The sequence below is a fragment of the Berghia stephanieae genome, chromosome 2 (assembly GCF_034508935.2).
Source record: "Berghia stephanieae isolate SIO BIC M18660-M18661 chromosome 2, UCSD_Bste_1.3, whole genome shotgun sequence".
NCBI lineage: Eukaryota > Metazoa > Mollusca > Gastropoda > Nudibranchia > Aeolidiidae > Berghia > Berghia stephanieae.
This window is the reverse complement of record NC_088361.1, coordinates 44,732,351-44,748,595: the sequence shown is the minus strand read 5'-3', so window position 1 is coordinate 44,748,595 and position 16,245 is coordinate 44,732,351. Positions and strand designations below refer to the sequence as shown.

At 34.9% G+C, this 16,245-nt stretch overlaps 1 protein-coding gene and 1 long non-coding RNA gene across 3 annotated transcripts in view; one reads left to right on the top strand and one right to left on the bottom strand.

Moving 5' to 3' along the window:
* The window catches only part of LOC144964956 (retinol dehydrogenase 13-like), an 18,729-nt gene extending 11,375 nt beyond the window's left edge, over positions 1-7,354 (top strand). Inside the window, exon 8 of one of the 2 annotated variants that reach the window (XR_013643948.1) lies at positions 2,126-7,354. The gene's annotated coding sequence lies outside the window, so the exon portion shown is untranslated. Of the gene's footprint in view, positions 462-2,125 lie in introns of those variants that run through there. The other variant, XM_078899770.1, reaches the window with a different exon arrangement.
* A 3,096-nt stretch (positions 7,355-10,450) lies between these two features.
* LOC144964957 (uncharacterized) lies at positions 10,451-15,953 on the bottom strand. The gene is made up of 4 exons (XR_013643949.1): positions 15,824-15,953; positions 14,011-14,111; positions 13,186-13,233; positions 10,451-11,041 (listed from the first exon to the last, which is right to left on the bottom strand). It is a non-coding gene; the product is annotated as an uncharacterized LOC144964957 (long non-coding RNA).
* Between the last annotated feature and the right edge of the window lie 292 nt (positions 15,954-16,245).

Below are 16,245 nucleotides of genomic sequence, written 5' to 3'. Positions count from 1 at the left end.
GATGATGATGATGATGATGATGATGATTTGATATTATTATAATAATAATCATAATAATAATAATAGTAATAATAACAATAATAATAATAGCAATAATAATTATTATTTTTGTTATTATTCTTATTATATTTGCGGATAAATAAACGCTATTACATTATATACATAAAAAACATAGAATGAGACAAATCTTTTAACCATCAGTGTTCAAAAGTGGTCCGGTATTAAAGCCTGGAGGTGTGGCCAGATAGCCATTCCCAATGTCACATGACCGATGATAATGAGAGTACACAGATATTCTAAATAACCATTTAAGTCAACAGGGAATATAATTGCCCTTAATTTAAGATAGGTTTGCAAGTTACTCTCATATCAGTTTAATTATTTTAGGTTTGCCTGTAATTCTGTGCTCATTGGCAAAATTGTTAACATGGGCTGTACGGACAATGTTAACCCCTAACCCTATTTTTTGTTAAAGAATATATTATTATTATTATTATTATTATTATTATTATTATTATTATTATTATTATTATTATTATTATTATTATTATTATCATCATCATTATGAGTTTCAAAAGTTCTGTCCACTTCAACTTTGATGCTGTATAACTTTTAAAATCTTTTAACAAATTGAAACTTTCCACACTTATTATTTAACATGTTGGACGTGACATGACGAAATCAGCTGCAAATACATGAAAACTTTCTAAGGGAGATAATTTTTAATGCACTCACTTGGAAGAATTCAGCGTTCAAGTTTGCCTACTACCTCGTGTCCTCCTCTAGCTTCCAATACAGCACAGCACTGACAATTCATGGACTGAATGAGCTTTCTCAATGTTCTTTCGTGTTGTTCCATGCCATTTCCTCTTGCATTGCTGCTATGAGCTGCCCTCTATTTTGTGGTGGTTGTCTCCTCCTTCTTTGTATTTCTATCCAGGTCATCCCAAAGATATTAGATTGGATTAAGGTCAGAGGATCTATCAAGATCCTCTGACCTTAATCCAACCTAATATCTTTGGGATGACGTCTAAGGATATGGTCAGTTCAAAACTTCAATATTGTGATTTTAAAGAAGCTCCTGTGAAATTCTCACACAATGTGAGGCCTAGCATTGTTATGCTGAAATGTTGCCTCATGCTCAGCAATGTCTGACAAAACCTGGGGAACAAGAATTTCATCACAATATGACTTTGCAGTCAGGTTGCCTTAATTGGAAGTATAGCCATTCGATGGTGAGCAGAAATTCCTCCCCAAACCATTACACTTCTGCCGCCAAAACAATCAGCTGATCGGATGTACTGTTGAGCATTATGTTGGCCTCTTCAGTGAAAGGCATGATCTCTTCTGTCAATGTGATTGATTAAATGCTGTGACCCATGTGTAAAGGGTATGTTCTTCCAGTATCTCTGTGTCCATCCAGTGTGTTCACGAGCCCATTGAAGATGATTATGTTTGTGAGCCCCCTAATGGATAATAGGCATGAACACCGTGAGCTCCCAAACGTCTTAAAACCGTGTTCTTAGACACACCGACATTCCCAGCAGTGTCTGCACCTGTCAAAAACGGGTATTGTCTATGTTGGTGTATAATCCACCTGTCCATTCTCTCGTTTGTCGCCATTGGCCTGCCACTTCATGGAGGGTCTTTTACTGAACCAGTGTCATTAAAATGATGAACTTAATGTTGAATAGTCTTTTTGCCACCAAAGTGCCTGGAAACAACAGAAACTTCAATCCCAGAGTTGACCATACCAATTGTGCGATCACCACCAGAATTTTTCCAACTTTACCATGTTAAAGCCACAATAAAAGTTTTGGTTAAAATTTCAAAAGTTATGCTGTATTTGGATTGTGTAGTCGCTAAGTGTGTTTTGTGTTAACACAACACACTGTCAAAATATGATTTTATCGACTTTGCCATGTGGCATAACTAGGTGAAGTGTTTTCATTTTTCAAGATAACAGAGTGGCTGAATAATTGCGTGAGAAACTCATGGGAACTATAGAAAACATGTAAATAAGCGTTATTGACAAATTACAACACATCAATGTTGGACAGACCTTTTGTAACACAGTATTTTATTTTTATTATGTAATTCTGAAACATAAAATGTTCCATTTCAGATTAAACAAAAGGCGTTGATCAAATTCATCTTTCAAACATGCCTTTTGTCCACCTCAGAAAAGGCAAGTTGCCTTGATATCCAAAAAGGGAAGTATGGATAAATAACAGCTTACCGTTGCCTCGTGTCTGTATTACTTATTTTTAATTAAGATTTTATTGGTGGATGAAGAGACAGGGGTGGTTTTCATGACTTGATATTTTAAACTTCTATCTACTTAAATTTTTGCATGAGAGTAGAAAGTGTGATATCGTTCAATGCTTGAAACAGCTTTTTTTAAATGGCTTTTTAATTTTGAACTCTAAATTAGTGAATGGTTGTGTAGTACAAAACTGAAAAATATTTCTTGGTGTTTTCTCCATTTTATTGCTGGTCACACTATGATGATTCTTGGATTATGACACGGATATAATTATGTTTGTGTAAATGATACATTTGTTATATTCATCTAATGATACATTTGTTATATTCATCTAATGATACATTTGTTATATTCATCTAATTATAAACGTGTTATATTCATCTAATAATAATTGTATTACATTCACCTAATGATACATGTATTATATTCATCTAATGATACATGTGTTATATTCATCTAATGATACACGTGTTATATTCATCTAATGATACTTGTGTTATATTCGTCTAATGATACATGTATTATATTCATCTCATGATACTTGTGTTATATTCATCTAATGATACATGTATTATATTCATCTCATGATACATGTATTATATTCATCTAATGATACAGTGTTATATTCATCTAATGATACAGTGTTATATTCATCTTATGATATCTGTGTTATATTCATCCTATAATACATGTGTTATATTCATCTACTAATACACGTGTTATATTCCTCTTATGATCCATGTGTTATATTCATCTAATGATACATGTATTATATTCATCTAATGATACATGTGTTATATTCATCCTATAATACATGTTTTATATTCATCTTATGATACATGTGTTATATTCACCTAAAGATACATGTATTATATGAATTATATGATGAATCATATGATACACGTGTTATATTCATCTAATGATACATGTGTTATAATATTCATCTAATAATACGTGTGTTCTATTCATCTAATAATACACGTTATATTCATCTAATGATACATGTTATATTCATCTAATAATACATGTGTTATATTCATCTAATGATACACGTTGCATTCATCTGATTGTATTTTTGACAGGGGATATTTTTTTTTCTGTAAATCTTCTGCCTGTTTGTTCTTGGTTATTTATAATTTAGCTTATGATATCTTTAGGTTATGATTTTGATTTACATTTGTACTATTTTTTGTTAGATTGCTTGTTTTTTTGTTTCAGCGGTCTCTCATATAACCTCAATTGTGTTGGAAGAGACCTAAAGCAACAAACAAACAAACAAACATCTAATGATACATGTGTTATATTATATGTTTATACAATTAATCAGAGCAAGATTTTTTTACTTTTTATTTGTTGTTTTCAAAGTAGAAAACAAAATTGTGTTGTGTTTTGCCTTTGCATCAAAATCCTTTTACTATAAACATTGTTTGTAGAACAGTCTGTCTAAATTTAAACATCATTGATATTATAAAAACTGGTTAATAATCACATGACAATCATTTATTTGCAGCTTATTTTACCGTATGGCACAAAGAAGATCGAACCCATCAGTTTTGTAAATAAGATCAACGATATTGCATCAATTTTATTAAGATTTCTAAAACTAAAATATGAGTGATTTTCATCAATACAGGCGAATTATTATTGAAAAAGCAGTCAAGGAAAAAGTTAAACAAGAATCATGAGAAACACGTGGAAAAGGGAAGACCGCAGCAGAAGTAACAAGGAAAATGGATGAATATGACCTTGACATTCTGGGAGTCAGAGAGTGTGGGTGGATTGGACACAGAACACCAATCAGCAGTAACAAGGGAAATGGATGAATATGACCTTGACATTCTGGGAGTCAGAGAGTGTGGGTGGATTGGACACAGAACACCAATCAGCAGTAACAAGGGGAATGGATGAATATGACCTTGACATTCTAGGAGTCAGGGAGTATGGGTGGATTGGACAGAGAACACCAATCAGCAGTAACAAGGGAAATGGATGAATATGACCTTGACATTCTGGGAGTCAGAGAGTGTGGGTGGATTGGTTTCCCATATTTTCCAGCAAGTGTCTTGGTAGTTTGATAAAGAATCCTCATGTGTCCTCCTGTCGTTGCTGCTTCTGCTTTCTCTGCAAGTCTGTTGATGAATGCTGATGAGACCCAAGTTGCCTTGTGTATCCTTTTATGGGGAAACACTGATCCTCCAATCACCAAACTGTTGAATGCGCAACAATTTGCAAATCTCGCACCATTGTCATTCATCTCTCCCATGCAATGACGACCCATGATACCTTCATAACCTATGTTGTCATGTCCCACTATAGCATTAGCATCTCCCATCAATATGTCGATGTCCTTCCTTGGTAACTTATCAATTACTTGTAGCAGACTATAAAATGTATCTTTGTCCTCATCTGTTGCGTCATTTGTTGGGGCATAGATGTGTACAATGTTCAAGTTGATATTCTTACTCCGTGTAAAATGATGGTCCTTTCTCTGTATTGTTCCCATCCTCTCAGCGACTTCTGGGCAAACTTGCTTAGAATTATTCCTACTCCCTGTGTATTTGGGTGGGGTTCCTGACCTCCCATAATGGGAGGTACTTACTGTGTCTTCTATCCCCCGATATCTGTTTTCAAACTTGCTTTCTGTCTTTGTCTTGTAATGAGATTACTTGGTTTTGTCCTGGCCCTGACCGGATACCCTATTGGGAGGGAAACAGTCAAATTATGGGTAGCTAGTTTTGGGAGATTATATTTTTTTCCTTGCAAATCATCTCTCTGTTATGCACTGTATTTTTTTTTTCTTTTTCATATATGATTTGTAAACATTTGAGTGTGCCCCTCTTAGTGGGGACCTGTGCTTGTGTCTAGATGAGACTTTTAGGTGATCTCAAACTAAGAACACTGATAGTATGTTCTTAGGATTTTCATCTATTCCCTATTTGAACCATTCCCCTTTGTCTTACTTTTTCGTGGGTATTTTGATTGTAATTCTAAAAGATGTTTAATATCTCATTTTCTTCCTTTTTACTGGTACTTATATGACCTAAAAGTGTTGCAAGCACTGTAAAACTCTTGAAAACAAACAACCCCCTGTGTATGAATGCCGACCTCTCCCTGCAAATAAAATCTCCCCAGTCTTGAGGGTTTTCTGTCCAGATCATATCCAGTGGGTTAGCTTACTCCTAATATATGCAGCTGTACCTTCTCATCTCCATCACAACTTGAGAGCTTTTTCTTGGTGTGAACGTTCCACGACGCAATTCGCAGCTGTTTGTTTGGCGAAGACGCCATCGGGTCAGCAGAGTCCTTTTGGCTTTGTTCGTTGTCCTTCATAAATTCTGTCATTGCAGGAACTCTTCGGTCGCCCAAGCTAAAAAAAAAAAGGATTTGATTTGCAATTTATATATGACCAACACATACTTGATCCATATCAGTTTGCCTACCAACAAAATCTTAGTGTGGAAGACGCACTCCTCACAGTGATGCATTCAATATCAAATCACTTGGATGTTTCACCCGCCAACTACTGCCGAATCCTATACGTCGATTTTTCGTCTGCCTTTAATGCCATGAAAACCAACATATTAATCAGTAAGCTGCATGCTCTAAACCTTCCCCATTACCTCATCAACTGGTATAACAACTTTCTCATCGATCGCCCCCAACATGTCAGAGTAGGCTCAAATATATCATCAGTAAAAACTCTTTCAAACGGATGCCCACAAGGGTGTGTAAGCTCACCTCTACTTTACATCCTCTATACAAACGATTGTGTGGCTAGCTTTGATAACTGCCAACTCATCAAGTATACTGATGACACCGCAATACTCGGCCTGCTCAATGATTCCGTCTCCGAATTTAAATACACTGAGCAAGTTAGTAAATTCAGCAAATGGTGTGCCGATAACTGTCTAGAGCTCAATGTAACAAAAACAAAGGAACAACTGTTTGATCACAGAAAAATAGGAAAAAGAGCAAGACAAATAACAAAAATTAACAATCAGGCGGTTGAAACTGTTGAAACGTTTAAATACCTTGGTGTAATTATAGATAACAGTCTAAGATTTGAATCGCACACCTACAATGTCATCAAAAAATGTAACCAGCGCTTGTATATACTCAGAAAATTAAGGTCTTTCAATGTGAACAGAAAGACCATGATACAAATCTACAAGTCATTAATATTGAGTATCGTTTCGTTTGGCATCACAACGTGGTATGGAAGCTGTGGAACAAAAGAAAAATCCAAACTACATAGAACCCTCAGAGAGGCTTCAAAAATAATTAACACAGACCTTAGAAGCCTTGACACAACTTATATTAATGCAGTTGAGAAGAAATCTTTTAACATTATCAACGAAAAGAGGCATCCGCTGAACGAAAAATTCCAACTTCTGCGCTCCGGAAGACGGTATCTAGAAGCAAAATGTCGGACAAATCGACATAAGACAACCTTCATTCCAACCGCCATAAAATTAATTAACAAATCTTCTGTGGAAAAATGAGACAACCAATGAAAATAACGAGATGCAGTGTCGTGAATCATCATCATCGACATTGCCGCCGTCGTTATCATCATCATCATCATCATCATCATCATCATCATCATCATCATCATTATCGTAGTCATCATCATCATCATCATCATCACAATCATTGCCATCTTCTTCTTAATATAAGACACTATATTTATAATATGGTTATCTGCTGTCCCAGCAAATATATCGTATCGTTCTATCTGTCTGTGTGTGTGTCTGTGTGTATGTATATATGTATGTATGTATGTATGTATGTATGTATGTATGTATGTATGTATGTATGTATGTATGAATGTAGGCATGCATATACGATGATATGCTGGTTTGTATGTATGTCTGCATGTATGTATGTATGTATGTATAAGTGTTTGTATGTACGCTCATTTCTTTTGTATACATGTGTAGAAACAATGTGGAAGCGTGTATGTTCGTGTATGGCTGCGTCTGTATTTGTAAATGTGTTGATGTTCATACCATGAACCAAACTGAGCATTGTTTACCTCACATGAATTGCCTTTAATTTGGACAATAAAGATTATTATTATTATTATTATTATTTGTCCGTCTGTGTTTCTGTAACTAATAATTTGAGTTTTACGGAAGGGGTGTTAACCCTTTGACAACCCCCAAACTGGAGGACCAGGTGACTCAAAAAGGGGGAGCACACACCATTAGTCGCCTTTTACATATATATATATATATATATATATATATATATATATATAATAAATATATATATATATATATATATATATAAAATATATATATATATATATATATATATATATATATATATATATATATATATATATATATATATATATATATATATATATGTCACCATAAATTCTTAACTTTATATTTACACATTTTTATGCATGCCATGTCTGTAAACGAATTTCCAGTTTTTAGATGAATAAAATATTGTATTATTATTACGACACGCTGGCTTGGCGTAGGGCGACACGCTGGCTTGGCGTAGGGCTATTCTTGCATCTTCTCTGTTGAGGGACCCTGGACACAACACAGGGTAATCTCTGATATGCACTGTGTTATTTTTGTTATATATATAAATGATTTGTAAACATTTGAGAGTGTTCCTCTTAGTGGGGACCTTGCTTGTGTCTGGATGAGACAATTCGGTGATCTCAAGTCCTTGAATCTACACATGTTTCCTATTTGAACCAATTTCTTACTTTTTCTTGGGTGCTTTCATTGTAATTATAGAACTTTTTACTATCCCATTTTCTTCCTTTTTACTGGTGCTGATATGACCTAAATGTGTCACAAGCGCCGCAAAGCAAACATACAGTATTGACATTTTACTCTTGCTCCAGTGATGTCAAAATATCAAATAATGTCCCACACTGTGATTTAGCGTCTTTGATGATGTGTACCTTTTCAACTTCTAATGCTATTGCATGGAGTTAGTTTATTTTGATAGAATTAAAACGAATGTGTTGTGTTTAATTTCTATCATTTTTAGTTTATTTCTCGACTGTTTTAATTCCATAAATGTTTACTTATTAAAGACAATTGTCATTTACAGTTTTTTAACCTTTCATTACTCGAGTTTGTTTCTGTTAAGTCACAGATTTATTTATTTATTTCTGGGTGGGGTTCCTGACCTCCCATAGTGGACAAGGAGGTACATACTGTCTTCTATCCCTTTATATCTGTTTTCCAACATGTTTTCTGTCTTTGTCAAAAATGAGATTACTTGGTTTTGTCTTGGCCCAAGCCGGAGTCCTGGCTGGGAGGGAAACAGTCAAATGCATAGTTATTGTTTTGGGAGATGATATTTTTTTTCCTTGTAAATCATCTCTCTGTTATGTATTATTATATTTGTTGTTTTGAATTTATAATGTAAGCATTTGAGTGTATTCCTCTTAATAGGGACCTGTGCTCACGTCTGGATGAGACTTTTAGGTGATCTCAAGCTAAGTACATTGACTTTTAGGTGATCTCAAGCTAATTACATTGATGGTATACTCTTGAAATCTACACCAATTCCCAATTTGTAACCATTCCCCTTTGTCTTGACCTTTTCTTGGGTGCTTTAATTGTAATTCTAAAACTTTTTACTATCCCATATTCTCCCTTTTTACTGGCGCTGATATGACCTAAATGTGTTGCAAGCGCCGTAAAACCCTTAAAAACAAAAAAATTTATATCTCTTTCTGTGTTAACACATCCAATTGGGCTATGGAATTCTGAGTTGATTTTCGTACATAGTGTTTGGGGTGGTTACACATCTAAGTGGGCTATGGAATTCTGAATCAATTCATATCTTTGATGTTGTTAATCTGGTGTCCCCTTCGTCTAACATTCTTTGATATCTAATGTCTGTCACTAAATCTTTTCATTATTCTAACATCTTCCATTTTACTAATGCTAAAATAAGAAAAAATAAAACTTGAGCTTTTATATAGCGCAATTTTCATTAAACATGCTCAAAGCGCTTTACAATGGGTCATTGACCAACAGCAACACATAACATGCAGAACTAGACATGCCACCTGTTAGGCAATATTACAATTTTTTTCAGAGACAACTCTGTTAACGACCAGGTACTCATTTTACATCTGAGTATGGTGAGCGAATGTGAGTAAAGAGCCTTTTCCAAGGACTCAACTATGCGCTGAGCAAAGCTCGACTCAGGACCTTCCAATTCGAAAGCGAGTGTCATAGAGGACAAGACCACATAGCCACACTAAATGACTTAAAAACTGCTGTAAATCATCTCTCTGTTATGCACTGTATTATTTTTCCTTTTAATATGTATGATTCGTAAACAATTGAGTGTGTTCCTCTTGGCGGGGACATGTGCTGGTGTCTGGATGAGACATTTAGTGATCTCAAACTAAGTACACTGATAGTGTGCTATTAGAATCTACATCTGTTCCCTATTTGAACCAATTCCCCTTTGTCTTGCTTGTTCTTGGCTGCTTTAATTGTAATTCTAGAACTTTTTACTATCCCATTTTCTTCCTTTTTACTGGCGCAGATATGACCTAAATGTGTTGCAAGTGCCGTAAAACCCTTAAAAACAAAAACATATTTGCAGGTCTAATAACCCAACACAATATGGGCTTGATTTAACATTGTTGTAATGAGGATATTTTGGTGATGGTTTGAGAGTATCTTTTCCATTGTAACATTGAGACCATATCAATTTTGGTTATCAGACCTGCAAATAAGAACACGTGCCAAATGTATGGGATAATTTTTTCTTTGCTCTATACTATAGGACAAAAACAAGTTACACTAAGTCATTAGGGATTCTGTTTGTTTTTAATGGTTTTACAGCGCTTGCAACACATTTAGGTCATATCAGCGTCAGTAAAAAGGAAGACAATTAAAGTACCCAAGAAAAAGGAAGACAAAGGGGAATTGTTTCAAATAGGACACAGATGTAGATTCCAAGAGCACACTATCAGTGTACTCAGTTTGAGGTCACCTAAATGTCTCATCCTGACATAAACACAGGTCTCCACTAAGAGGAACACACTCAAATGTTTACAAATCATATATTATACAGTAAAAGAAAAATAATACAAGGCATAACAGATGATTTACTAGACAAAGAATAGCTTTGGCTTACAGTGAGTCAAGGAAGCAATGATATAAACATTTTAAAAACTCAATGTAAATAAAATTTCTTTTAATAAAATATTAAAATTTTGAGCAAAGTGACGTATTCAAGTGGTGTGAGAAAGACACAAGTGGATTACCTGTTGTACTGGAGGAGAAATTTGAAGGAAGTAATCAGATTGTGGCAGTTTGCCGGGAGAGAGAGTGGCACCGTAACATAAGATTGTTATTGCGAAAGTGGCATTTGGAAAGAGAAACAAAGTGAGGGAAAAACATGATGATGGAAACTAAAATAGGAAGAGCAAAGAGAAATATTTGCTACAACGGTGAAAGGAAGACTAGGAATTGATTTCCCAAAGGAATGGAAAAGAACTGCTGATACAATCCGTGAAGTGGCCAAGGAAGTGCTAAGGGTCAGCTCAGGAAGAGGAAAAGTTGAAATAAGTAAGAATTATGGCAACCTTGCAAAATGCGGGACAAGCTGAAAGAAGAAGATTAAAATTTTGAACATGCACAAAACATTTGAGATGAAAATAAAAATGATGGCAATAGTTGTAGAGAGGGTTGTTGGCTGTTGTCAGACATATCAACTGTTTATCTTGGACTCCATATTCTTCAAAACCTTGTTCTCCAATTCAAAAGAGTACTGAAATTGAAATAGAGAATTTTAATATTATTAGTATTGGGAAAGATAATTCATAATGTGTTATCTTGTTGGAAGTTATAATGAGTTATACCCCTTGTAAATTATATTTTATGCCCTTGTCAATCGAATTTGATAAAAGCACTTCCGTTTGGTATCCTCCAAAATCACCTTCTCCTGGCTGAAGTCAATAACAAACTGAATCTATACAAGAATAAAGGAACAATAAAAACTGGTCTAAACCAAAATAATTCACAGGGCCTCTAAATTGTTTTTGACGTTTACTTTTCAGTACGGAGACTGAAAATAAGAGGAGAATTATTCATGTTACACATTCAGAAGTTAATGACAATCCACCCGTGGAAAATGGCGTCAATAGCAAACGTCTCAGGCAGAGTTGTCATCACAGTAGAGTTGTGGGTTCAAACCCCCATTGCCATAAAGTTTTTATTCTCTATTGTCTTCTGGTATTTTTCTAAATTTCTTGTTATTATCAACATAAGTACCTGCTCCACTCACTTTTCTGAATGGACAAGAGTACCTGGCCGTTAACTGTGTTATCTCTGTCCAAAAATTGTAATATCACCTAACAGGCGTCATGTCCCGTCCTCCATGTTAAATATTGCTGTTGACCAGGGACCCCTTGTAAAGTGCTTTGAGCACATTTAGTGGATATTTCGCTATTTAAAAGCTCAATTTTTAACTGCCAGAAACATTCAATATTCAGATTCAGATCTTTATCTTATACCAGTGCCAGTTCCTTAATTTATCACTTTCCTATTGTCTTTTAAGTAGTCTGTGACGAGTATACTGAGCACTATTTACGATCAAAACAATGACAATACACATTGGATGGTGAAAGTGTAACTGCAAACCCTTTGTCAAAAGGAAAAATACACATTCTAACGTGGTTGGATGTCTTATGACAGGCATTATTCTGCCTAGCCCATTGTTAAACTCACGGGTCTCACCACATCCCCATATATCCACTATCTTGAAAACCCCAGAATAACGACACCCACAAATAACGGCATATTTTTCAGGTCCCAGGCAATGTCGTGACCCAGGGTTTGCACTTTATAAAATATAAGTACAGTGCACTATGTGTTCGTCAAACTACACGGGACAGCCGTAAAAGTTCGTCGAACCCATGACAAGAGACACAAACTGTGATGAAGCCAACTGATCTCATTGCACATCCATGACAAGAGACACAAACTGTGATGAAGCCTAAACTGATCTCATTGCACATCCATGACAAGAGACACAAACTGTGATGAAGCCAACTGATCTCATTGCACATCCATGACAAGAGACACAAACTGTGATGAAGCCTAAACTGATCTCATTATTTGCACATCCAGGTTTGGTAGATTGATGAAGTTATGCATGAATTTTTGATGGAAAAAAAAAAAGGGAACATTATTCACTGCTGAAACACACACCCACACCCCCTATGCCACACAGAATGGCATGAGGAGGAGTGTGGGTATGAGGGGGAGTGAGAAGGCACTTGTCTTCACAACCTTAGCCTTCACAACAAATTTTTCAAAGAACAAATTGCATAACAACAACATTTGAAACTAAAAACCCTTTCATTGAAAGTTTCAAATGCTAATCATGTAAAATAGAGAACCACATATGACAGTCCAAGCATTGATTGACTTTGGGTTTCACAACTTTTATACAACTATTATGACAGAGGCTCCCAATACTTTTTATTTAACTGCCTTTTAATAATATAAATATCAGTTTCTACTGTACAGGTAGTTGGATGCCATCTCCAATTAGATATTCCATTTCAAGAATTCTTCAAGATGTGCAGCTATGTGGTCTAGTGGTATGACACTCGCTTTCGGATCAGAATGTCCTGGGTTCGAGCCTCGCTCAGCGCATAGTTGAGTCCTAGGAGAAGGCTGTTTACTCACATCTCTCGCATTACTTAGGTGTAAAATGAGTACCTGGGCGTAAACAGCATTGTCTCTGTCTGAAAAAAAATTTGTAATATCACCTAAAAGGCATCATGTGCCGTCCTACATTTTAAATGTTGCTGTTGGCCAGGGACCCCTTGTAAAGCGCTTTTAGCACGTTTAGTGGATATTGCGCTATATGAAAAGCTCAAATTTTATTTCAAGTGAAAAGCTTACATTGTAGATAGAACTCCAAGTCTGGTCATTCAATTGAAGGGGCTTCAGCTGAAATGAAAAAATAGAGCAAAATAAATTATGATTTATTTTCTTTTTCCAAAAACATTTATAGTGGTGGGGACGGAATATATGCAAAGATCCAAAATTATTGAAAATAAAAACTTCTATATCTAACTTCATAGCAACTTCCATATCTAATTTCATAACAATTTCCATATCTAATGTCATAACAACTTCCAATATATATCTAATTTCATAACAACTTCCATCAAACTTCATAACAACTTCCATCAAACTTCATAACAACTTCCATATCTAATTTCATAAAAACTTCCATATGTCAGTTTTTTTGACATTCTTTAAAACAAAACAAAAAAACAGAAATAGCAAAAAATATATTTATCTGGATAATTATATACACATATGCAAAAGTAACTTAACATTTTTATACACTAAAAAGTGTTAAGAAATGGATGAATGAGAACAGAACTGAAACTGAATGATGATAAGTGGAGGTGCTGTAAGTGGGAAACAGGAAGTGGAAAAGTGAAACAGATTTGAAGCTGGGGTACGCTTCCATTCAAATTGTTGACAAAGTGAAAAACCTTGGCACATTCTTAGACTCTGGACTGTCGATGGAGCTTCAGGTTAATAATTTGGTTAGATCTCTCTTTTTCCAACTAAAAAAGATTGCTTCCATTAGACGGTTTATATCTGAGGATTCAACGAGTACTGAAATTGATTTATTGTTGGACAAAAAAACTCAACATTTTCTAAAATAAAATAGACCTTCTGTTCATTCATTGTCATAAATTGGAATCTAACCTTGTTGGTTAAAATGTCAGTAACGACTGGCTGGAATGAATATTTGTCAGATATCTTGAACTGGACACCGTCCAACTCGGAAAATCCATGACCTCGACCAACTGTGAATAAAGTGGGAAAAAAAATTGTGTTACAAATCAATTTATATTGTTCTATATCGGTCCAAACATGTGTGGGTGATTGGACAAAAGCTTGTGACTTTGAATCTAAGTGATACTAAGCTGATCAAAGAGATGTGGATGGTAAAAAGTTATTTTTAAAAATTAACATATAACAGCTTTAAAAAATAACAAAACTACCAAGACTGAATATTTCAGGCTCAAAACCCTTCTTCAGCCAACAATAACAATTAAAACATAAATAACTTACTAAAAAACAGATTGACAATGATCACATGCCAAGATTTTTCTACAGAGAGGACATACCGAATATTTATGTTGTCGATTTGGTTTTATAGTAATGAATTTTTTAAAATAAAAAACCCAAAAACATGAGCTTTTATATAGCGCAATATCCACTAAAAATGCTCAAAGTGATTTAGAAAGGGTCCCTGACCAACAGCAACACGTAACATGTAGAGACATCTTTGCCTTGTTAGTTATTCTCTAATATTGTCAAAGCTAGATTATTGCAATAAAGACAAAATAAAATCCCTTCAGAAAGCCCAGAACGATGCTGCCAGGCTTATTTATAGAAAGAGGAGAAATCAATCTGCAATGCATTTGCTAAGAGAACTCCACTGGCTTCCTATTGAGAAATGTATAGAATATAAGATCTGTACTATTGTTTTCAAATCACTACACTCTGATTGTCCTGGGTACATTTATGACATGCTTAAATTCTACGCCCCATCCAGAAATCTGAGATCAAAGTCTGATAATCACATACTTGTGAAGCCAAAAATGACTCGCGAAATTGGCGAGCATGCATTTGAATATTCGGCACCCCTTATCTGGAACTCCCTTCCAAGATATATTCAGTGACAGTAAGCATGCAGATTATCATTTAAAAAACATCTTAAAACTTTTCTTTTTAATATGTAACACTGTAGAATTATATATTGCTTTGTTTCATATTGCATGTTTGAGTGAAAGTAGCCACTTTACTGTTAATGTTAATAAGTGCTTTGAGCTAGTTGATATACGGGGTAAGGCGCTATATAAAAACCATATATTATATTATTATTATCATTACTACTACTAATAGCACTACTACTACTACTACTACTACTACTAGATCTACTACTAGATACTACTACTACTACTACTACTACTACTACTACTACTACTACTACTACTACTACTACTACTATTTCTACTACTACTACTCTACTACTACTACTACTACTACTACTACTACTAGATACTACTACTACTACTACTACTACTACTACTACTACTTCTACTACTACTAGTCTACTACTAGATACCCACTTCAATGGAGATCCATACCATAACGGCATATTACTGTACTAGATACCCACTATTTTCTATTGATAACGAGATGTGAAAATCTATTCACGACACCTTGTCAATGATAGGTGCAAGTCAAATAGTATGCGTACGTCTACAATGTTATTGTAATTATATAAGGTACCAGCCAAGACATAAGAATTGTGAAATACATTGAGCATGTGAACTACATAAATGACTAAACTTAAACTTAATATTTATTTTTGTTTGTTTATTTTCAATTGATGTCAATATATCAATCATGAAAATGGAAAGGGAAATACATTTTTTCTTGTCATATTCACTTGCAAAGTCTACTAATTTTTAAAAACAACTCATTGTTTGAGAAATTAACTACGTACTTGTCTGGTATCTAGTTTCGTCAAATTTCACAGGGGTAAGATTAGCATAAGTTCCCATCTTATTCCATGTGTATCTCTCCTATTTCCCATGAAAAATATAGGCAGCTTCATTTTATTTGGGTTTTGTCACAAGGGGAATCACTAAAATAAATTCAGACAATACTTTGCACTTATTGATTACCTCCCATTCGACCTCGAGTTGCGCTAAAACAGCTGTCCTTGTATCGTCAGGATTGTCTTCAGCCATGTCATTTTCAGAGTCAGAGCTGTTCGAGCTTGATTCAGACTCAGAAGAATCTGGAGGTGGTGGAAGGAGGCGAGAACGCCTGGCTCTGTTGTGCAGCATTAGGCAGACAACAATGACCTTGCAAGCTTTCGTTGGTTTCAGTCGTAGACCTGCTCGCAAGCAATGGAAGCGTTGT